Genomic DNA, 25785 nt, shown 5'->3' on the forward strand with positions numbered 1-25785 from the left:
ATAGGAGTATGTGCATACAATATTATCGACTTAATATAGATCGCATTTTTTAAAGTTAAATAAATAAATATCAGAGCATCTAATACAGAGATTACTAGCTCAGTAGTCTTTTCTTACTTTTGGTACCTGAAAAAATTAACTTGTCTTATATCTTTTGTGGTTAAGGGATAGAAACTACCTTCCCTGTATCAGGGAATGCTGTACTATCTTTGTAACTTTTAACTAACTTTTTCCTTCCATTAATTATTAAGGACTGACATATCAAGATAATCTGGTATCTTAGATGCCAAAGGAATTTGCAAGAAGGGAGGAGTTCTATTTGTTAAAAATGGGATGCCGAATAGCCTTGAATTTCAAAATAAGATGAAACCTGAGATTCAGGTTGTTAAATCTGCATGTAAGGGGCTTCTTTGAATTGAGTGGTGGTACAGACATCAGTTGACATAGTACATTGTAATTGTTTGCTCACGTTTTTCTCCCCTTCCCGACGGAGCTCCATTATGGAAGGGTCTGTGTTTCTCATAAATCTGTACTGGTAACACCTAATATTGGACCTGAAGTTAAGTGTTAGATTAATTTTTGAGAAGGGAGAGTGTCCTGGGAAAACTCCGTGTTTCTCCTTTACTCTCACACTATACTTCACTTCTGATCTCAGACAAGTGGATTTTCCACAGATCGAGCAGTTCTTTGGTACCAGCTGGGCGTCCTGTAATTCAGTTAGCTCTGACACTGTCTGCTTGGAGTTAGCATCAGATTGCACAAGGGCTCCATCTCACAAGACTGCCCCCAGTTCAGATGGCAGTTCCAAGTTCCAGATGGTCATCTGTACTTCTGACCAAATGGCTATAAATTGAGGTTCCAGTGACCCCTCCCACCTTGGGTTTGATAATTTGCTAAAATGAATCACGAAACTCAGAAACACTTATGTTCATCAGTTTATTTTAAAAGATGTAATAAAGGGTACAGATGAACAGCCAGATGAAAGATACATATGGTGAATCATAGAAAAGGGGGGTAGAGTTTTCATGTCTTCTGCAGGCACACCACCCTTCCAGCACCTCCACATGTTTAGCAACCTGGAAGCTCTCCGAACCCTGTACTCCTGGTATTTTTATGGAGACTTTATCACTGAGGAATAATCAATCATTAATTCAGTCTCTAGTCCCTCCTTCCTTCCTAGAGGCTGGGGGTAGGGCTGAAGGTCCCAAGCTACTAATCATGGCTTGATCTTTCTAGTGACCAGCATCTGTCATGAAGCCATTCAGAATCCCAGCAAGAGTTGCCTCATTAGAATAAAAGATGCTCCTATCGCCCAGGAAATCCCAAGGGATTTAGGAGTTCTAGGTCAGGAACCAGAGTCAAATGCCCAATAGTAGAATAAAAGATGTTCCTGTGCTCTTGTAATTTAGGAAATTACAAGGGTTTTAGGAGCTCTGTGCCAAGAACCAGGGGGCTGAGAGACTCATGCATTTTTCCTGTTATTTCACAGAAGAGGAAGGAAAGGAAAAGGATAGAGCCTATGCACATGCTAAGGTCATCCACGAAGATTTGTTCGTTTTCATAGTAGGTGACAGATAAAAGTTCAGTGGGGGTGGGGAGGGGTAGAGAAAACTCATGGAGCCTTGATCATCTCAGCCAAGTGGGAGGCAGTTTTCAACTGAAAATAAAGGACATCAGACTGAAGTGAGGACATTGAGCAGAGAGTGGAGGAAGTTTAGGATAGCCTCTCTGAGAAATTCAACAACAAAGTAAACTAAGAATTTTTAAAAATAGTAAGTTGCAAGTGTTTGTAAGGACCCAGGTGAGTTACAAGAGTGCTGAAGAAATCCACTCAAGCCCATTTTAGAATTGAGTGTCTGAATAATGTAAGAATAATATTAGAATAATAATTGTTGGTATACCCCAAGAGATCTGTGTCTCATACTGTCCAGCATGATACCATTTTTTACTTTTATAAATTATATTAATTTTTTAAATTATATTTTTTATCATTTTTATAAGTAGTTCTCTCCTTTCCTTGAAGGTAATCCTATTGATGGTGATGCTATCTTTAAAGGTATGGCTGATGAGAGCATATCAAAGCAACATTATACCACAAAGCTCATAAAGGTCAATAAAGCTCATCTATGGATTATTTTCTGCTTTATGACTGTGGAGTCTAGACTGTGATTTAGGGTTATTCACTCAGGTGTATTGCTTAGACACCGTGTCTCTGGCACAGGCTTAGTTACACAATGCTAACCCTCCAGAAGTGAGTCTCGTGGGGAAGATACAAATATATAAATAGTTACAGTGTTATCTAAGAAGTGCCTTCAGGTAGTATTTTATTTTAAAAGCCGGTGGTACCTAATTAAAGCATTGAATTTCTCATTCTGGAATACCAGAGAATTCATGAAATGTTGCTGGAAAACTTGGACGAGATGGGGAAAGCTTTAAGAACTCATCTTTAATTTGCATCTTCAAGGACCAGTTTGCCAGGGGAGCCGGGGAAGGAGGGGATTTTGAACTAGTATTTCTTAACCTTTTTAAATCCATGACTCTCTCCTTTGATATAAAAATTTCAGTGTCTGCCTTCCACATTGTTTTGAAATTTCAAGATTTTATTTATTTGCGAGAGAGAGAGCATGAGAGGAGAGAGGTCAGAGGGAGAAGCAGACGCCCCACTGAGCAGGGAGCCCCATGTGGGACTCGATCTCAGGACTCCAGGATCCTGACCTGAGCCGAAGGCAGTTGCTTAACCAACTGAGCCACCCAGGCGCCCCGGTTTTGAAATTTCAAATGAAACATGGCTAAAAGTGAAACAGTGGAACAAGTGCTGCTCGTTTTCAGACTGAATTCATTTCCACCCTCTCCCCACTCCTCCACCCCGTATCTCTGCTTTAGATGGGGAGGGGGGGCGTTTATTGATTGATCCATAATTATTTGGCAGGTAGATAGGTATGGCACATGTACAGTGCGTACCACGGCTACATGATCCTGAGGTTTCTCAGGGAAGGCAGAGGATTAAAATCTCTACGTACCTCTGTGAGGCCCGTTGTTCTGAGTTCCTCGTACAGTATGACTCTAACACACAGTCACAGAGTATTGCTCTCCTTTCTCCTCTTGTCCCTTTGTTTGCTAAGTTTAATGTAGGTAATCAGTAAGCTGTGACCATAAATCTTCCTTGACCACCCCAGGCTGTGCCCGACTGGTTCAGATTCCCTTGTATCTACCTTCTTAGAACCCTGGGCTGCAGATTCGGCCACCTGTCGTTTTGACGAATTGTCTTTCCATTCAGTTGTGTCCCTAAAAGCCTGTAAACTGATGGAGAGCAGAGATTGCTTAGCACTGTAGTCTTTATTTCCCAGAATATTGTCAGGCTCCAAGTAGGCAATGAATAGATACTTGTTTAGTGTGTAAACATGATTAAAAGTTGCATTGGTATTGGGCAAAATGATGCAATAGGACAAGTGTGTCACTAGTCCCGTCTTTCCCAGCTCCATCTCTGAGTCCTTCCTACTGCCTTTTTTTTTTTTTTTTTTTTTTTATAATTCAGGGACCCCACATCTTGAGCTCCCTGGTATCAAGGCACTGGTGGGAGGGTGAGGATCTGACTAACATTCTAATCTAGAATAAGAATTTGCTTCTGTAATTTAAAAATATAGTGCTTGTTGGATGTCTTTTTAAAAATGTGTGTCTACAGAAAAAATAACAGAGTCACATGGTACAGAATGCAGAGTACAAAGAAGAATGCATGTTGACAGGTAATTGCCCTTTAGCCTGTCTCTCTCAGACATCAAATTCTGGCCCTTAAAAACCATAGTTCTCAGTTTCTTGAGTATTGTTATGTAGCTGTTCCGTATATACTCATGTTGTATGTCATCTAACTTAGCTTATAGTATCTTCTCTTTTAAAGATGTTTTAAACTTACATGTAACCAACAAGCCAGGTGGTTTGTCCTGTAGAGTTTCCCACAGTCTAGATTTTAGTGATTATATCCTTATGGTATAGTTTGGCATGTTCTTCTGTCCATGTATTTCTTATATATTAGTAGTAAGATCTAGAGACTTCAGGCTTGAATTTTTTTTTTTTGTATGTTTTTGGTCAAGACTACTTTATAAATTAGGCTGTGTAATTTTTTTTAAGGAGCCATATAATGGCTGGATGTCTCTCCATTGCTAATGTTAGCAGCCGCTAATTCAATTTTGGCCTGCGTCATTAAAGATTGCAAAACTGGTAGATATTCTAATTCTGTCCTTCCATCTTCATTTATTTGTTGGATATGTCAATTATTTCCTTACCCCCAAGGTGCAGTTGAGTATAGTCAAGGCAGATATAAATATTGGATTCTTTAATATCTTTCAAGTGATTTTTTTCTTTAGCATCCTTATGAATATGTGGATTTAAACATAATTGAAATTAGTGTTGATATGGCCCTTGGAAACTTCTTTAAGTTGGATTCAAATTCAATGTCTCCTGAATGCTTTTGACACAAACGTAGTAGTGTTGATGCCTTCCTTGCTATCTGGTCTGACAAGATATTCCAGGCTTATCTGGTAGATTTCCTGCCACAAATCTGGAATCAACCATTTGTTCCAGAAGCTCTTGTTCCTTCGAGTGGAAACTGGTATTTATAGACCACAGTTTGGGCTCTAAGAATTTTCAGTATTGCAGGAGTGACCTTTACCCTAGCCATTTTTAATGGACAGACCAGAAATATGTAATTTTTTTAATGTGAAATAAACATAAGATCATACTGATTCTTCCAATAGGAATTCAGCATTTGAAGGCATTTACTGAACCTCATAATATTTTTCATTATTGCTTTCTCCAGAGCTCCAAATCCCAGTTTTGAACTACACCAGCATAGCTACTTCTTTTATCACAGAATACATACCCTATTTGTAATCTTAGAATAACAGTTTCAATTTTACTGTCAACTATATAATTAAAGGAAACTGTTCACAGTTTCTGAAGTTGTTTTTGTCCTTTAGGTACATTCCTAGTAGAGTCAAATTATTGTTGGACATTTGATTTTTTAAAGGCTTTATTGAGGTAAAAGTACATACCATGAATTCACCCATTTGTAGTGTACAGTTCATTCGCTTTTAATATATTGACAGAGTTGTGCATTCATCACCACAATTAATTTTAGAACAGTTTTCATCACTTAAAAAGAAACCCCACTCTCCTTAGCCACCACCCTTTAAGCCTCCATGTCCCCAGCCCTACACAACTGGTAATCTACTTTCTGTCTCTATAGTTTTGCCTCTTCAAGATATTTCATATAAATGGAATCTATATAATATGTGATTCTTTGTGACTGAATTACTTCATTTAGCATAATTTTTTCAAGGTTCATCCATGTTGTAGCATGTATCAATATATTTCTTTTTATTGTTGAGTAATATCCCTTTGTATGGATATACCACAGTTTATTTAAACATTCATGAGTTAATGGACATTAGGATTATTTCCATTCCCTGGCTCTTATGAATAATGCTGCTATGGGGGGAGAGTGGAAGGGGTGCGGAAGAAAAAAATAATGCTCCTGTGAACATTCACATGCAAGTTTTTGTGTGGGTATTTTCATTTCCCTTGGGTGTATACCTAGGAGTGGAATTGTTACATCATATTACAACTCTTATGTTTAAAATTTTGAAAAACTGCCTTTCTGTTTTCCAAAGTGGCTGCACCATTTTACATTCCCACCAGCAGCATATGAGGATTTTTATTTGTCCAAAACCTTGCCAACACATGTCTTTTTTAGTCTATCCATCCTTTGAGTGTGAAGTGGTATCTTACTGTGGTTTTGACTGGTGTCTGATAATATTGAGCATCTTTTCTTACGATCTTTGTCCACGTCTTTAATCGGGTTACCTTTTTATTATTGGCTTGTAATTATTTATATATTCCAGATGTAAGTCTCTTGTCAGATATATGATTGCAGTTGTTTTTCTTTCATTCTGTGAGTTGTCTTTTCACTTTCTTGCAGTATCTCTGGAGCTTCAAAGTTTTCAATTTTGGTGATGTCCAGTTTTGTCTCATTTTTTTCTTTTGTAGCGTGAGCTTTCGATGTTATATGTAAGAAGTGACTGCCTAACCCAGGATCATGAAGATACACTCCCACATTTTCTTCTAAGAGTTTTATAGTTTTAACTCTTATATTTAGACCTTTGATTTATTTTTGTATATAGTATAGGTAAGAGTTCAGCTTCATTCTTTTGCATGGGAATATACAGTTGTCCCAGCACCATTTGTTGAAGGGTGTTCTTTGCCTGTTGGCACTCTTCTTGAAAATCAGTTGACTGTAGAATGAAGTTGGGAGTTGGCCTTCCTCTTGTATTTTTTGGAATAACTTGAGAACAGTAAGTATTAACTCACTTTCAAATGTTTTGTGGAATTCACCTGAGAAGCCATCTGGTCCTGTGCTTTTATTTGTTGGGAGTTTTCGATTACCAATTTAATTTCATTACTAGTAATCGGTCTGTTAAGATTTTCTATTTCTTCCTGATTGTTTTGGAAGATTGTAGGTTTCTAGTAATTTATTTCTTCTAGGTTGCCCAATTTGTTGGCATATAATTTTTCATAATATTCTCTTTTAATTTTCTGTATTTCTATAGTGTTGGTTCTTGTTTCTCCTCCTTCATATCCGATTTTATTTGAGTCTTCTCTTTTTTTTTTTTCGTGATGAGTCTGGCTAAACATTTATCAATTTTGTTTGTTTCCAAAGAACCATCTCATGGTTTTATTGATCTTTTCTTTCTTTCTTATTTTTGTGTGTGTCTGTTTCATTTATTCCTGCTCTCATCTTTATTATTTTCTTCCTTCTTCTGTCTTTAGACTTTGTTCTAATTTTTCTAGTTCTTTTAGGTATAAGATCAAGTTGTTTATTTAAGATTTTTCTTATTTCTTGAGGTTGGACTGTTGTGTTTTGTCTCCATGTATCTTTTTATTTCCCCATTGGTTGTTTAGTAGCATGTTGTTAGGCTTCCATGTATTTGTGAGTTTTTTTTTTTCTTCCAGTTTTTTTCTTGTAAGTGATTTCTAGTTATATACCATTGTCATTAGAAAAGACATTTGATATGATTTCAGTCTTCTTGAAATTATTGAGACTTGTTTTGAAGCCTAACGTGATTTATCCTAGAGAATATTCCATATGTACTTGAAAAGAATGTGTTTCCTGATATTTTTGGATGGAATGTTCTGCATATGTCTGTTAGGTCCGTCTGGTCTAAATGTCATTCAGAGCCACCTTTTCCTTGTTGATTTTCTGTCTCATCTATCCATTGATGTAAGTGGGGTGTTAAAGTCCCATACTATTATTACATCACTGTCATTTTTCTCCATTATGTCTGTTAATATTTGCATTCTGTATTTAGGTGTTCCTATATTGGATACGTAGATACATACAGTTGTTATATCCTCTTGTTGGATTGATCCCTTTATCATTATGTAGGGCCTTTCTTTGTCTCTTGCTACAGTCTTTGTTTTCTTTTTTTTTTTTTTTTTTAAGATTTTATTTATTTGACAGACAGAGATCACAAGTAGACAGAGAGGCAGGCAGAGAGAGAGAGGAGGAAGCAGGCTCCCTGCTGAGCAGAGAGCCCGATGCAGGGCTCAATCCCAGGATCCTGGGATCATGACCTGAGCTGAAGGCAGAGGCTTTAACCCACTGAGCCACCCAGGTGCCCCAGTCTTTGTTTTCAAGTCTATTTTGTCTGTTATAATTATTTACCCTGGCTTTTTTTTTCTCTTCCATGTACATGGAGAATCTTTTTCATTCCTTCACTTTCAGTCTGTGTATGTCTTTAGGTTTGACTGTAAATGTGAGGATTTATTTCTAGACTCTAAATTCTATTCCATTTACCTATACATCTGTTCTTACACCAGTACCACACCATCTTGATTACTGTAGCTTTGTCATACACTTTGGAACTGGGAAGGAATTGATTCTTTTGGATATTCTGGACCCTTTGGATTTTCTTGTGATTTTTAAGATCAGCTTGTCAATTTCTGCAAAGAAGTTGGGACATTGACAGTGATTACACTCAATGTATAGATTAATTTGGGGAGTATTATCACCTTAACAATATTGTCCTCCGATCTATGGACATGGGATTTCTTTCCATTTCTTTCAATAATGTCTATAGTTCTCAGAATAATAGTTCTCAGAATAAAAGTCTTTTGCTAAGTTTATTTCCAAGTATTCTGTTCTTTTTGATGCTATTGTAAATGGAATTTTTTTCTTTATTTCATTTGTGTTTACTCTTTGCTATAAAATAAAATTCATTTTGTTATTTTGGCCTTTATCCTATAACTTGCTGAACTCATTTGTTAGTTCTAATAGTTTTTAGTGGATTCTTTTTTTTGTGTACAAGATCATGTCATCAGCGTGAAGCAGTTCCATATTGGTGTTAACAGTGTCTGTCTGTAACAGTCAAGGATAGCTTCATCCCTTAAGCCCTTCTCCTTCATGTTTTCTTTTCTAATTCTTTTTTTCTCCTTACAGTCCTTTCTGTTTCCCTTCTTTGTAGCTCTTTCTCCTTTCTGCATTTGAGCTCTTCTCTACTGTCTGAATCATGTCTACTTTCCTCCTTTGTATTCTCTCTGCTGGGATCTCCAGCCCTAAATAGCTTTTCTGCTTCTCTACCTCTTTTTCTTGCACTTTCTTCTTCTCTAATGTGTATCTTTATTGCCTGCTGAGGCACACTGACCCCTTTCTGTCAGGAGAGGTGGCTGGAATAATTTCCAAGTTGTGAATTGTGTTTACCAGTTATCTTCTTACAGGAGTGGTGTAGCAACTATTTTAAACTTTATTGAGGCATAAATTACTTAAAATAAAATGAACAGATTTTACGTGTTTTATTTAATGAGTTTCAACAAATATATACATAAGGATATCCACACCCAAGAAAATTTCCTCATTTCTCTTTCTAGTCAATGTCTCTCTCCCCCGGGCCACAAGATGAACCCTTTCTAATTTTTATTAGCCATAAATTAGTGCTACTTACTTCTAGACTTTATATAAATGGAAACAAAGTATGTGCTCTTTTAATTCTTGTGTTTCTTCACTCAACATAAGGTTTTTAGATTCTTCTGTGTTGACAGGCACACAGTAGTTTATTCCTTCATTTAAAAAAAAAAAGATTTTTTTATTTATTTGAGAGAGAGAGAGAGAGAGAGAGAGTGCACTTGTGTGAAGGGGGGTGGGGCAGAGGGAAAGGGAGAGACAGAATCTCAAGCAGACTTCCCACTAAGTGTGGAGCCTGCCACGGGGTTTGAGCCCAAGACCCTGAGATCATGACCTGAGCTGAAGTCAAGAGTCGCACATCAGCTGACTGAGCCATCCAGGCGTCTCTATTCCTTCCTTTTAATTACAAGGTGATATTCTGTTGTATAAATATACCACAATTCGTATATCCATTCTCCTCTTGATGGACCTTTGGATTGCTTTCACTGGTTTTATTTTTTAAAAATAATAGTAACAATTTTTAAATTTGAAAAAGACAAAGGGGAAAAAATTTGGAAGTGGGAGCCCAATTTCTTACCCCCTCACTCCCAATATGATTTCCTCAGTTATATTCCTTTCATAGAGTCATGTGTATATCCAATATTTCTTTATGTCTTTGCCATTATTTTCATACAAATGGAATCATTTTCCACATGATATTTCTCAAACATCATTCTGTATTAGTACATGTGGATTACATCACTGATATTCTTACCTGTCAAGTAGTATATATGCACTATACTTTATCCCATTTTACAGGTGTACAATAAGTTATTTAACCAGTTGTATTTAATTACTGGATAATCAAGTTGCTTCTTTTTTCTTTTACAAATTTTTCTACAATGAGTATCCTTGTATTTATATATTTGTGCTATTTGCTTGGTACATAATTGCTATAAGATAACTCTTATATTAGGTATTGCTAGGTTAAAGATTATATACATTTAAAATTTTGATAGAAATTGCCAAATTATTCTCCAAAAGTGTTGTATTAAATCAAACCAAAATTGCCCTTTCCATACTTATTAGGACATTTAAGGGTTATGTTCTTATATGTGATAAAGGAGACGTTCATCTATTTTTAGCTTATTCATTTAACAATTATTGAAGGCCACCAATAGTGTCTGAGAGTTTTTATTCATACACAGCCTGACAGATACCAGGTCATGTTCATCTCTGCCAGTCTCACAAGTGAAAAATGTTATTTCACTGATGTTTTCATATGATTTCTATAATAATGAATTTTTTTCATATATTTGTTTTCCACGTAATTTTTAAAAATTGTTTAATTTTTTTTATTATGTTGTGCTAGTCACCATACAGTACATCATTAGTTTTTGATGTAGTGTTCCATGATTCATTGTTTGCATATAACACACAGTGCTCCATGCAATCCGTGCCCTCCTTAATACCCATCACCAGGCTCCATGTAGATTAATCTGTAAACTACCTAGTTATAATCTTTGTCCATTTTTCTGTCTGATTTTTGTCTTCATGCTGATTTATAGGAGCTCTTCGTCATGTGTCACTAGTTTTTCCTAGTTAGTGTTTGTGTATTGACTTTGTTTACAGTGGTTTCTTAGGAAAATATCCTCTGTTTCCTCAGTGGTGTTTACATTTTTAAAATAAACCGTTGTCTAACCGAAAAGAGTAATTGTTAAGAGAAATTTAAGGCACTATAACAGTTGAGTTGGAAAACTATTTTGGTTTACAGAAAAGATATCAAGAAATTCATTTCATTTTAATCTTTAACCTTTTTAAATCTTATTCTTTCAGAATGAACTCTTCTTGAAAGACCTATGTCTAAAAAAAAAGGGGGAATATGTGATATAACATCAGTTCTTATGCTATGAGGATAAAATTTGTCTTTAGTGCTAAATATATAGCAATATGGTATAAATAAATCTAAGTATATATACATTTTTCCTGTAATGGTGCAGTTAGTTATTTTGTCATTTGTGGTGTTACAGATCTGATACTCATCACTCTTTACTTTATTCTTTGTGTGGGTAATGACTTCAGAGAATTGTAATATTGTAGAACTGTGGCATTCGAAGGGTTCTTGTCATGGATTTCAGGAAAAGAAGTTATCTATATTTTGTCATCAAAGCACTTAAGTTGAGAATTTGCTTTGCTTAATTGATAAGTTGAATGCACTCAAATATTGTTAGTGCTTCACTTTCTTCTCTTAAATATTTCCTGAAACTCTGGCTAAGATCTTATCTGAAGGAATAAGGAAAGAAAAAACCACTAAGATTTAACTAGGGAACTGCTTCATGGGTACTCATCATACAATAAATGTGACAGTTGAGTCGCTAATGCTACCACATCTTCTAGTTAGTCCAGTTCTACGCTCATAGAAAGTATACAAAACTAGTGCATTACCTGTGCATTTAGTCTCTGCAAGGTAGGTTCTATCATCCCTGTTATAAAGATAAAGAATCTTGCGGCTCCAAGAAGTAAAATATCTTGCCCAAAGTCACTGCTCACTGATAGCTAGAATCTCTTGTTGTTCTCATCAGAGAATAAACTTGTTTATAGTTATGCATTCGTTATTGTTATCAAGTAAATCCCATGCTACTCTTAGTCCATGAGGAACTGACCCCATTTCCAGCCTTAGATGTGCAGACATGACATGAGCCTGGCCATCAGCTCATTCTATTCCTCTGGCCGTAATTTTTGGTTTAATATGAGTTTGTGAACAACTGCAGGTTCAGGTCAATGAAGTTTAATTTCTGGGACCCGTTGAAACTATTTGGTGAAAGAAGTTCTCTTTCCACTGAATTTTAGCTGGGAAAATCTAAGTCTTGAGCTGTTAAGGGCTGCAGGGTTCAGAAAGCCAACTTGAAAGTGAGTATAAGGACTGAAAAGAAACACTGAGAGATAGAGAGAGATCAGATCCTGATAGTATTTCTTTAGCCTCTGGATCCAGTGATGCAGCCATGCCTACAAGAAGATCTAGTGGTGGTTATTTCAGATACTGAGCGAATACTCCATGCACCTGTGCTCCCTGCTTGAAAACACAAGACCGTGCTGAACCGGTACAACCACATAGCTGCTAGGGATTTGAAGTGATACGGGTGAGACTCTCTCTGAGTCTCTTAAACACAGACACACACACACATGCACGTGACTTAAGTCCAGCATGACCGTTAATTCTAAAATAGGAAATGACAGTGCAGATGCTCAGAGGAAGCGGGAAGTTCTCTGACCTGTTGCCAACCCTTTTTTTTTCTTCTTCTTTTTCACATCCACCCTGCACGTATATTCTGTAATGGTCACTGCAACTCTTTTTTGTGAACTGTTTACATGTCTGACTTCTTGTTTGGATTTTACTTGGTGATTTGATATGAATTTTTAATGCAAAAGCACTTAGCATTAGGAGTTTGACATTTTGTCTGACCTTAATCACCAGGAGGATCATGAGAGGTTTATTCAGTGGGAAGAGAACTGTTACAGCTCTGACAGAAATGATGGGAAATAAGTAAACAGCCTTTTAAATCTTCACCAGAAATCAATAGGGTTTAAAGATGATGGACGTTGGTGTTTTTTGCTGCTTAAGGACTTCAACCTTTTACGGGAAAATATCTTCTCAACGTGTCAGCAGTTTTTTCCATGCACACAATGAATCACTGCTGCAAATAGAACATTCTGCATAGAACACTCTTTATCATTATTATAAGGAAGAAATTGTATATGACTGCCCATGGTAATATAGAGCCTTTTGGGGCATTTTTGTATGAAAAAAGAAAGCCATTTCTCACCATTTTGTTTTTGTCTTATGTGTAGTTCATACGCCAAACTTTTTCCTCAGCACAGTAATAGCAGTTGTTATTTACCGAGCATCTCCATTTTAGTGGGCATTGGCTGGGTGGTATGTTGAGGTAGATCATATGACTCCATTTTATAGATGATGAAATTGAGGCCTAAAGGCTTTGTCAAAGGTCGTCTAACTAGTGACATAACTGGTATTTAAAACCCTAGTCCATAGAGTTTGAAGCTTATGCTTTTACCGCTCTTCCAGCTGCATCTCTGAGGACAGGCACTCAATAGGTGTGCTAAGACCTTTGACTCCATTTCTTTAGTAGTGGTGTCTCGTATTTTCTGTCTTTGCTCTTTTCCCTCAGTCAGTAAAACTGACTTAAGTGACAGATTTCCACATCATTTAATAAGAGGATAAGAGCTACCCCATGGTCATTGAATAAAGGGATATGGGTTGAGAACTGCTTCCCAATATACTCTGCAGATTTGTTTTTCATGAATGATTTATAAGATATTAGATTGATACAGCATTTAGCAGTATATTCACAATAAGCTGAATCTGATGCAAGTGTTCAAATATTAACCAAACATGTCATGCTGTGTCCTTTGTTTCAAGGTATAGAATTATGGATTTTATTGTAAAAAATACTTCTGTTCTAAATATTATTATAAAACATGGAACACTTGCCATTATAGAGTAGCTGAAAGGTTTTCAACTGATTCATACATATCATTGTGCAGCTGTTATCTTGGAGAAAGTAACATATTTATTTTGTAATTTGGAAATACTCTTTGTAATTCAAACCAAGAATACCAATTCAGTCTTTTAATAATAAGTAATCATGAAACATACTAGTAAATAAGAATTTCCATACAAAACCTCCTGATTTGAGATGAATTTCAATTTAGGGACACATTACTTAATTGGAATTTTTTTTTAAGATTTTATTTATTTATTTGAGAGAGTGTGTGAGAGAGAACACGAGCAGAGGGAGAGGGAAAGGCAGAGGCAAGGGGAGAAGCATACTCCCCGCTGAGCAGGGAGCCCGACACAGGACTCGATCCCAGGACCCTGGGATGGTGACCTGAGCCAAAGGCAGATGCTTAAGTGACTGAGACAGCCAGGTGCCCCAATTAACTGGGATTTTTAAAAGAAAAGATGAGATAAGTCCTTACCAGCTTATTGTAATACATGCATGGAGCACTGGGTGTTATACATGAACAATGAATCAAAAACTAATGATGTGCTGTATGGTGACTAATATAACACAATAAAAAATAAATTAATTTTAAAAAAGATATATTGAATGCAGATAATATCAGACGTAAGGTACGATCCCCACTTTTTTATTATCGAGTCATGAAATAGTCACTTAACTTTAGTAATTCTCCATTTCCTTATTTAGAAACTGAAATAAACTAAATGCCTGAGGCTCCTGCTAACTCTAAAGTTTGGTATAATTCCTTAGGCTTAGAATTTTGACTTGAAGTAATTTTTTTCTATCACATATTTTTAACTCAAAACAAATTTTTTTAAAGATTTTATTTATTTGTTTGACAGAGAGAGACACAGCGAGGGAGCAAACACAAGCAGGGGCAGTGGGAGAGGGAGAAGCAGGCTTCCCACTAAACAGGGAACCCAATGCGGGGCTGGATCCCAGGGGCCTGGGATCATGACCTGAGCTGAAGGCAGACACTTAACAGACTGAGCCACCCAGGTGCCCCAATTCAAAACAATTTTTTTAAAGTAATTTTTGCCATTACATTTTAAAAGATCTCTCTCCTTCCCCCTCAAAAGCAGGTCTTTTTCTAATATCTAGTGGTCTTCTCTGAATTGGGGGTATTGTATTGCTAACTTGTGCTCACCTCAAGTAAAGTGACATAACCTTTGTTTCTCATATGAAAAAAAATGTATAACATTGTTGCTGCAGGCATTTTAAAGATGCTAATCAACGAATGACTGACAGCCAGTTTCGTGTGTTCTCTGGGACCCTGAGGTTTTCAGGCACATGGTGACTATGTCTATATTTGATACAGGAGTAAACTGATCGATTTCATCGAGTAACTAACTCCTGAGCTTGTAGGAAAGAGTTGAACTTGTGATGAAAGGATGATTCTTAGGCAGTCACAGTATAGGAAGGGCTGTAAGAAATACATGCCTCTGAGGGTCAGAGTTGCAGTCTTATCTCCCCTTTGCTCAAATTCACACTGACTCAGGACCTCTGAAAAGAGAGTGTAGTAGAAATCAGGAATCTTTCATTCTAGTCTGATTCTTCCCCCTAATTTTTTGGTCACATAGATTAGAAGGTCATATAACCTCTTGAGGCCCCAGTTTTCTCATCTGCAGTCTGGGGAAAATAATACCTACTGCACAGGATTATTGTGAGAGTTATAGGAGTTAACATATGAAAGCACTTGAACTCCTGAATAATTGCTTTGGCAGACAGTAAATTATTTACGTATCTTGCCAATACAAGTTTTTCTTACCTGAGTTTGATGCATAACCTCAGAATCTTATACTGTGGCTTGTGGGGTATGACTAGGTATAACGTCTTAAAGGAAACAAGTACTGCTGAGTTTATTCACTTACTGTTTCACAGTCTTTGTCCTTGCCCCTGTTACCAAATAAACATGTCCATTTGAAAGAAGATGCTAGCTTTCCCAACGTAAAAGGAATTACAGATTCAGGAAAGGAGAGGACTTTGCAATATATAGCGTTCCATGTAGTCCAGTTCCTTCCCTTGTTTGTCTTTGAAATTTCAGTCCTCTCTTGTTAAATATAAAGACCTTTTCCAGTTACTTTGTTTTTGTATTTTTCGTTGATTACTATAGGCTTCCAAGGTTTAACTGTTTTATTTTGCTGAGGTGATCTCTAATGGTTAATTTTATTAACCAGAAATCTTGTCCAAGAACATGTTTTAAATGCATTGAAGTCAGTGGGAAAATATGATTTGATACCTAAAAAAATTCCAGTAAAACCAAACATTTTTTTTTTTTGCTTCAAAATTGTACTTAACATTAAGTATTGGTAAACTGTGATTATGTCTGAGTTGGTCTTACCTATATACATTTGTTCCTTTAATTTTTTTTAGATTAATTTATTTGAGAAAGAGAGAGAGCTAGGGGAGGGGCAGAGAGAGAGGGAGGGACATTCTCCAACAGACTCCCCGCTGAATGTGGAGCCTGACTTGGGGCTCAGTCTCATGACCCATGAGATCACTACTTGAGCTGAAACCGAGAGTTGGATGCTCAACTGACTGAGCACCCCCGTGCTCTCCACATTTGTTCCTTTTAAAGAGCACGCAAATTTTCTTTCCTCTTTTCTTCTTTTTTCTCTTTTCATGGCTTTTATTGAAGCAATTACATTGCACACTTACATATCTGGCCTGCACACCATCAAGAACTTCTTAAGTTCTGAGAATTCTCCAGGTAAATACTTTAGTCTTCAATCTGTAAGCTCTGCATTTCGCATTTAGTGAACTCCCCATAATATATTGAATGAGACTGCATTTATGTTGAAGATCTAAAAATACTTAGCCAAATTGATCTATGACTACATAAACAAGTTCTATTGCAGTGACTCTGCAAATGTTCCCAATTTGTGACTGATGGTCTATAATGTCATATTTACTTCCATAATAGACAGTTACCTTTCATAATAGTGTTATCATAATAAACTAAGATAAAAGAGATTTGCTGAGACTTCTCTCCCAACCATTAGGATTAACCAGGTAGAAGGCTCTACTTCCAGTTAGCTATGTGACCATACTGTCTGCAGGATTTATTTACAAAATGAGGGCTTATACTGGATTATTGCTAAGGTTCTGTCTAGCTGAAAAAATTCTCAACCGAAAGAGCTGCCACTATATTTATTTTTGCTCAGAGACCACTCAGCTTCTTTACCCTAAGAAGCCCAGTCATGAAACAGTCACTTGAGGAACCTGAACTGCATATCCCAGGAGCTTCTTACGTGCTGAGAAGAACTGTTATTCCCCTTTGATCTCTGGTCCTTAAACTCCATGCTTAGCATTTAGTGAACACCTACTGATACTTAGTTTGGTTTGGGTTTTGTATAGTACCCCTTTGAAGGTAATGTCTATACACATGTCTTGGAATTTGTGGGAAGACAAGTGTATTGTAAAGTCAACGTCCTGCCACCCCTTCTTTCTTAGAAGTTCTTGCAGCTGTGGTTTAGTCCCCCAGATTTGTTACAAAAGATAGAAATACATTGTTCTACATATCATGGACAATCAGTACAGGTTTATGTATGGCCTTGACCACTGTGGACTATAAGCTACTTGAGGGCAGAAGCTCTGCTTTATTAATTTGTTATCTTCTTCTAATGTGTATTACAGCTGAGCACATATTAGTCGATTATGTTTACTAAGTTAATGACTATGCAAAATCACACACATGATGTCATAGCTGAATTGTTACTGGAAAAAAATCACTGCCTTTGTAATGCCTGTGTAATGATTCCTCTCTCCAAGAAAGAGCATCAAGAACCCAGTTGTATGCGTTAGCTTATGTAAGATGTGAACTTCTGGAAAGGCACCTGCTGGTTATCACTGTCTAATACATCATTTCAGTGTCAAAGGACAAATGTAGTCACGATTGCTGCTGTAATTTTCATGAACCCTGAACAGTTCCGTATTTTGTAAGTGACTAGAGAAATGTATTTGTTATTTGCACTTTAGTTCTTATGCAGTCTAGCAATATAATCAGATTAAGTGTGTGTCATGCACTGTTTCACTTGCAGCCATAATCCCCTGTCTGCATCAGTCTAATTTAGTGCTTTGAGCAGTGAAATAATGCAGACTAAATCAAAGCTGGGCTTGAGCCAAGATGATGAGTTGGAAAGGTCCTTGGTTTTATAATCATATAGACCTGGATCATCACTAATTGAGGTAACATTACATCGAACACTAAAGGTGGCACTGGATCATGGTAAGTTGCTATGTGACTGGAAGCTAATGCTGCTTTAGTTTAAAAGGTTTATTGTGAAAAATAGTCCTTAGGTGTGAAGAACTGTTTGAAAGGTATAAAGTCCATTGCCTTGAAAGTACCGCTTACCAGCATAGAAGATATCTTGGCATGTGTTAGCTGCACAGTAGGTTCTAAAAGAGACCAAGGAATGAAAGAACGAGCTAACTCTGATGCAAGGCCTTGTGCTTTTTTATTTATAATAGTAGAAAAAAATAGTCATCAGATACCAATCTAGATGGTGGCAGCCAACGTGCGTATGGTTTTTAATTGTACATTAGGTGATGAGAGATTTTGGCCTTAGGCAAGTCACTGAGTACTAGATGAGCTCAGCTCTGTTACATTCATCTAGTGAAAACCAGGCCAGTAATGCCTGCATTGTGAAGTTATTTTGAGGGTTGGTGATTATGCCTGCAAAATAACCATTCCAAGTGGCTGGCACTCTCTAATTGTTCTATAAATTGAATTTTTTGTTTTCATTGTTCTCATTGTTAGCATGGCCATCATCACGGTCATTTTTATATAATGATCTCTGCGTTCAAGGTGGGTTAGCGCCTTTGTGGATTATCCCAGTGTTTCTCTGTTCCTCAGATTCTTTAAATGAATAACCACAGAACTTCTCTAGGCATCTGAAAGCAAAATGCTTCATCAGATTCTGTAAGCTCTTAACTTTATGTTCTCACCCAGGCCTATCATCTAACACTGATTCTTCTGATCTTTCAGAACGATGCTGTCGTCACATAGAGGAATTTATGGATGTTTGCTATCTCGCTGATCTTGGTATATGTTAATGACTTTGTGCAATCTTTATCTGATTGCCAGTCTTACTTTACTCACATTGGCAGATTTTCTGTATTCTCTCCCTACTTTTCTTTATCTAGTGATAATTTCATTTAATTTTACTTTCCCTTCATTTCTGAGAATCCATTAATGCCTAATAAGGTCAGCTTTGTGAATTCCAAATCCATTCTCACTAAACAGTTCATAATGCCATGGGGGGTTGTTATTTTACTTCATCTTGCTTTCTCTACTCTCTATCCCCTCGGCGTTCTTGTTATGATGACTTTTTTTTTTTTAAGATTTAGTTTATTTATTTGAGAGAGAATGAGAGAGAGAGAGCGAGAGCGAGCATGAGAGTGGGGAAGGTCAGAGGGAGAAGCAGACTCCCCACCAAGCAGGGAACCTGCTTGTGGGTCTTGATCCCAGGACTCCAGGATCATGACCTGAGCCAAAGGCAGTTGCTTAACCAACTGAGCCACCCAGGTTCCCTGTTACGATGACTTTAATCATGTTTAGAGTGGTTCGTGGAGAAAAGGTTACGGTTGGAATTCACGTGGGCCGTAGACTTTGTTTGCGTGGTTGTGTCTGTCTGTTTTTATCATCTGAAGTTGAGCGTTAGAGGACATTGCTGGCTGTAAATAAAAAGAAAGCACAGACCTGTCCATCTGGTATTAGGTTTATAGCCCCCAGCAAACGAAGTCCGTTGTTGACACTGATGAAGAAATGCATGGAAATTCAGAAGGGTTTTAGTAGTCCAGTTACCTTTTGTAGGTCATAAGCTTTCTGAGCCTTAGTTTTCTCCAGTCCAAAATGGACATTTAACTGCCCTTTGGATTTCAGTGGACCGTGTGAAGATCAGATGAAATCTTGTGAAATGCGTGTAAAAGGAATTCGTCCATCCTGAAAAGTGTTACAGTCTTTATGATTATACAGTATTAGCGGCGTTTTATCCATTGGGGATAAGAGACTAGGTGTTGGTATATCCTATTTATTAACATGTTTTTGCGTCTTCTGCCAGAAAGGATTTGAAGCAGAGATCAGTCATGAAGTGTTGAATTGAAGGTCTTTAATTTTGGCAAGAGGTGTGAAATAAGAGGAAACTGAGGAGGGAAATGTCTTGTAAGGATGTTGAATTATTTTGTTGTATAGGCAATTAGTATTTAGGAGGTGCAACCTCATGGGTAGGATGAAATGTGCAAATTGGATTGTTGTTGGCAGATAAGAGTGTTATTTACTTTTTTATTTATTTATTGAGGGAAGGAGGGGCAAAGGGAAAGGGAGAGAGGGAATGTTAAGCAGACTCCATCCCCAGCATTGAGCTGGACGAATTAAGGCTGGATCTCATGACCCTGAGATCATGACCTGAGCTACCATCTGGAGTTGGACACTTAACCCACTAAGCCACTCAGGAGCCTCAGAGTGATTTTTAGAAGAGAAGTAGTATACCATAGAGGTGGAGAGATATTTTCTATAAAAAGGTAAAATCTTAAAAAGAATAGGTAAAGTTTAGATAGGGTAAGAAATTATGAATTTCTCTCTGAGTACTTGGAGGAAATGTTGCAGGTTATAAGAAAAGAGTAATTTGGGAGAAATAATAATGAAACCTGGAGAAGGCTTAAATTTTGCATCTGAAAAGAAGGGCAAGTTTCTCAAAAAGAGTTGTGGATGGGGGAGGGAGAAGAGCAGTATTTATGACTTATTTCTAACTACACATTAGAACTTTTAGATTCATATCCTAGTACAAAAGCAATTATGGCAGTTTTGGATTACATTATGAAACATTAATTGTGGCCACGTGATTAAAATTTGTAATTCTTGATTTCATTTCTTATTTTTTAAACTGATGTTTTATAAAAGACTTTATTACTTTCTGCTTCAAGGAGCTAGTGAAGAAATTTTCCTTAGTGATTTCTTACATCCAGTGCTAAAAATTGTTAGAGGCCGGTAACCTTTTTTGGTTTCTCTCTTGTTACCTCTTTCCTCCATAACAGTGTGAGACACTGCTACTTATGAGTTCTTCTTTAGGCAAGTTCCTTGGCTCTCTAAACTTTAGTTTCATCACAAACTGAATGAATAATAATATCTAGTTTATAGGGTTGCTTTGAGGGTTGAGATAATGTGCTTAGCATGATAACTGACATACAGAAAGTTGAAAATTAGTTGCTTCTATTGTTGATGTTATTGCAGTTATTATTAACACTGTTCTTATTATTATCTTTGAATACAGTGATTTCTTTTTCCCAGTGGTCTGCTAAATCAAAGAAAAATCATTGGTACATAATCCCAGGGGATGTGTTTATATAAGTGGTGGCCGTGTATTCTATATTATAGGTTAATAAGCTTTGCTTCTTAGCGTGTTGTGAATATCTTTAAACTAAAACTTTTGGATAGGAAAGAAGGGTTTTCTCTGTTTGAAAATGTTCCTCTGTTTTATATCTTTGAGTAGCAAAAACCTGTAGTTTTTAGAATTAGTCTCTCTAGATGTTAACCTGATACAGAAACTAAGATTCTCTGCAGCAGGCCATTCTGAGGTTGGGGCTGTTGTTTCTCTGTATTTTATCTATTAAGCAATCACCTCTTCTTGTGCTTTAAGCTGTCATTTGAGTGCAACTGTGAGAGGTAAATTGTTCAGTAAGCTGAGTGAGCAAACTGTTGGGCATATCTCATTGGGCTTCTAGACGAAGTAAGTGGCTGACCTACGTTTTTGGAAACTCAGGCATTCACATACTGAATGCCTGTCATGGACCAGACGTGTTGTAAAATCATCATTACCCTTAACAATCCTGTTTTTAGTGGTGAGACAAACAAGGTGAAGCTGTGACTGATGTCAATACGGGGCTGCAACAGCGCTTAGGAAAGGCACTTCCCCTTGGGCTTGAGGAGAGCAGGTGAGATGAGACTGAGGAGTCTCCTCAGGAGACTTCCTGTTGGTAATATCTGTTCTGGGCTTTGAGGCCAAATGGGAAACGGCTGTGGGTAGGTATGAGGTGCGGGTCAAGAGGGGGTAAATTTTTCCAGGTTAAAAGAGCAACACCTTTGGGGAACTCTAAGACAGGGGAGTAAAGATAAAAATACTGGGCACGAAGGAGGAAATTAGATTTTTATTGTGGCCTTGGATGTCTGTTTTATGAGAGAACAAGTTGGTTCAAAGGAGAAAAGTGATTGAAATGGTATTCACTGATCTATTTTATTTTGTTGACTTCGTCAGTCCATTTCAGTGAAAGTACTTGAGCCTAATCATTTGGGCATGGGTTTGTTTTCGTTGTTACTCTTTTGTAATTTGTAATTTGTAATATTTTCAAAATTCTCATGTGGTTCTCAATACTGGCTGTACAATATAATCACATAGGGAATTTTTTTTTTAATGCCAGTGTGGATTTGCTGTAAAATATTCCAACAGAAATTTTTAAATGTAGGAGGATTGGGGAACAGATGATACAAGACTGGCAAAACAATGATAATCATTGAAGCTTGGTAATGGGTACCTGGGGTTCATTAAAGTATTCCCATTATGTTTGTATGTATTTAAACATTTCTGTAGTAAAAAGTTTAAAAAGTAAAATTGGTTGTTTTTCTGAATGACAACCAAAATATTCATGCCTGGGTCCCCCACCTGAAACCAGTTCAATCAGAATTTTTTGGAGTAGGATCTGGGTATCTTCTGGTTTTGGTTTTTGTTTTTTTAAGTTCAGTGTGGTGCTAGTATATAGCCATCTTTGAAAATCTCGACTTCATGAGACAAACCTAGCAGGGATTATTCTTATTTTACAGGTAAAGAATTGAGACCCAGAAAGGCTAAATGTTTTGTTAAAAGGCCACACAGCTAGTAAAGAACATACCCATTATGTTATCAGCCTCATATTCTAGTGATCATTTTGTTACACCACTCTGCTTCCTCTGTTGCCTACCATCAAAGGAACGATTTTGTTGCTAGTTCTTATCGCATGATCTGTTCAGAAACTATGCTGTATCGACGATATCGTAGTCCCTACAACCCTGTTTTAGAACACACTAGTTCCTCTTCTTCCTCTAACTGGCAGTGAGTTTTGGGTGCAAGCCATGGAAGTTGCTAAATTGGTTTTATTTGTGAGTAGATGGTCTTAAGTCAGCCTGCCATTTTCTTTTCTTGGCCTGTAAGTAAGGGAGCAGTGTAAGTGCCTCTTGGAAAGAAAACATGCTGATATTTTTCTAGTGCCCTGTGTACTGGGGCAGTAAATCTACATGCAAATTAAAGATTTTGGTGACAAATGATAACTCTCATCATCAGTCTAATCTCCTCTTAACTTTCCTGGGTATTGTTAATTCATAACATAGTTTGAATTGACTTACCATTATTGATTCCTGTATTCATTAGAATGAAAAGGGGACTCTTGCCTTTGCAAGGGAAATACAGTTATAAGACACTTTCCTTTCTCATAAAATAAAAGGACCTGGCAGGATATAAACTGTGAGAGTGACAGTTAAATTGACGTGGTGAAGGTTAATGCTTGCTTGCTACATTGATGTTGGAGGTTCCAATCACTTGTCAGTATGCTCCTATAATACATACAGTACATCTTCATTAGGAAGGCATATAACAATCAGTTTCAGGTTTCCGGATGAGCCTGTGGCCAGGCCATAATTAACCTTTTGAACCTGGAATTGTAACAGAATGTACTATTGGCTTAGGTTATCAATTATGGTCAGAGTCAATTGATACTTTACTCAACAAAGGCTTATTGGTGATGGATATTATCATTTACTCGTCTTCACATTGTGTGATTTAAAATAAAGTTGACATGGCAAAGTTTTCCATTTTTTATTTTTGGAGAGAGAAATTTTTGTAAGCCAGATGCCTTGCCAAAGAGTTATGTAAGTTAACTGGGTGGGTATGTGTGGAGGGGGGCGGGGTTGCCTCAATTTAGAGGGAGAGAACTTTGGTCTCAATTTTCAGCATTATTTTAAATTTCTGAAGTATAAAGTAGGGCAACTATTAAGGGAGCTTTTAGGATTACATGATATGTCAAATTGTAATAGAAAAGAATCATACACAGCATATCAACATACTTTAAGCATAACTTTAAAAGATTAAAGTTCAGGTGTATTCATGTAGTTTTTTGTATCTTATAAGTTGTGTTAAGTGTTTTGTATCTTTTTTTCTGTCTAATATTTTACTTAAATAATATCAGAAAAATGGCTGGCAGACTTTCACTTATTTTGGAAAAACTTAATGGTTTGTGTGTTAATCAAATAAAACTGAAAATATTGTCAGTTCAAACCCAGGGAACAGTTTGATTTTAATGAACTTCAAATTATCTATTACAACTTAAAGAGAATTACTCAAATTAAGAAGTTATTTGCTTTTTTGCTATATTTCTGTTTATCATGTTATCATTATTTTAGTGTTTAAAATAATTTTCTATTAAAGTTAAATAATGACAATGTGTGTCAGGAGTTGTTTCTATAAAAAAGTTACACTCACGTTTTTTATTTATAATTTTTATCCACTGTTATCTGACTGTGTATGTTGTTTTGAGATCATCTATGAAGCCGTCTTGAGAGAATTTATTTTTAAATTATGGGCAGAAAGAACATTATATGCAAAAAAATATTTTGCAATATTTTTATAATAGTGGGAAGTTGAGAGCAACATAAATGTCCAACACTAAGGCATTTGTTAAGTTTATTAATGGTTTGAAGAAATATTATAGCCATTAAAGTAATGATAGAGGGGCGCCTAAGTGGCTCAGTGGTTAAAGCCTCTGCCTTCGGCTCAGGTCATGATCTCAGGGTCGTGGGATCGAGTCCCGCATCAGGCTCTCTGCTCAGCAGGGAGCCTGCCTCCTCCTGTCTCTCTCTGCCTGCCTCTCTGCCTACTTGTGATCTGTCTTTCAAATAAATAAAAAATAAATAAATAAAGTAATGATAGAATAGAAATTTTGATATCCTTGGGAAATAGTTATGTTATCTTAAATTTAAAAAGTAGGCTAAAAACTTGCATACTCAAGGGTAAGAGAAGGTCATTGAAAAACTGGAAGGAAATATACTAAAATATAAACAGTAGTTGCCTTGAGGTGGTAGTATTATATGCCTTTTTCTTATTTACATATTTTATTACATAAAATATTTATTATAGCATTTATATAAATTACATTTAGAAGTAAATTATATTTTTATAAATAGAATTGCTTCTGAGTATTATTACTCTTATCATCAGAAAAAATTAGTTTAAAAATTATTTACAGGTCTCTAAAAAGAATGTTTTTCCTATCTGTTCATCAGTAGCACAACATTATATATAAGGCCTAACTGCCTGGTTCAAATTCCAGCTCTCTTACTTCCTAGCTGTGTGCCTTTGGAGAGAGAGATGAATATTCTCTTTGTACTTCCATTTCCTCATCTGTAAAATGGGGATAATAATGTACTTAGCTTATAGGGTTGCTAGGAGGATTACATTAGTATATATGAAGTTAAAAGTAAGTAAACACATCATTACGTGATGCCATCTGTGCTGTAATCTTGTCCTCACTCCTTGGGGCATAGACCCTCTCGTGCTGAAGCACAGGACACATCCGCTCCTGTATTACTGACTGTTCATTAGCCTTTTAGCCTCGTATCTGTCTTCTTCTGTGTATCTCCACTTGTATGTATCGTGAGCTCTTTCACACTCATTACTTCTGAGATTTAAGCATTTACCGTCTCCCCAAACATCTCCCATTCCTGCTAAGTGAATGTCATTCTCACCTTAGTCACAATAGGAAAGATGTGGAAATCACTTAGACTCTTCGTCTGTCTTCCTAAATTCTCTTGAATATTTCTGCTTTTTTCTTTCCCTTCTGATACATTCAGACCATCTTTATTTCTTATCTGCTAATCCCAGTCTTGACTTCCTCTCCCCAAACATCCTAGACAGAGCTGCTGGGGCAGTGTCAGTCTTCATATCTCCCTTTGCTTTCAAGATGAAAGCCAGACCCTCAAGACCGAGCCCCTTTTCTGGGCTCTCCTCATTCTTCCTGACATTGGCCTCACTGAGTTATTCGCCAGTCTTTGAATGTGTTGTGCTCCATCAGTCCTTCTAGGCCCTTGTACATGTTCTTCTGTCTCTGGAATACTATCACCTCCTGTGATAACTCTGTGCATTAGATATTCCTCCAAATTGGCTCAGCTCAAGGCACAATGCCACAAAAGCATTTATCATATGATACCATATGATAAATTACCATATTTATCATATGGTAATTCTCTGTCCTTGTCCCTGGTCTTCTTTAGGATGTGAGCCCCTTATATTT

At 36.8% G+C, this 25785-nt stretch overlaps 1 protein-coding gene across 5 annotated transcripts in view; it reads left to right on the forward strand.

Moving 5' to 3' along the window:
* Positions 1-25785, forward strand: part of RANBP17 (RAN binding protein 17) — a 317076-nt gene that overhangs the window by 149312 nt on the left and 141979 nt on the right. The gene's annotated exons all lie outside the window — the stretch shown is intronic.

Source organism: Lontra canadensis, unplaced genomic scaffold, assembly GCF_010015895.1.
Source record: "Lontra canadensis isolate GAN:19392208 unplaced genomic scaffold, GSC_riverotter_1.0 scaffold5, whole genome shotgun sequence".
NCBI classification, from domain to species: Eukaryota; Metazoa; Chordata; class Mammalia; order Carnivora; family Mustelidae; genus Lontra; species Lontra canadensis.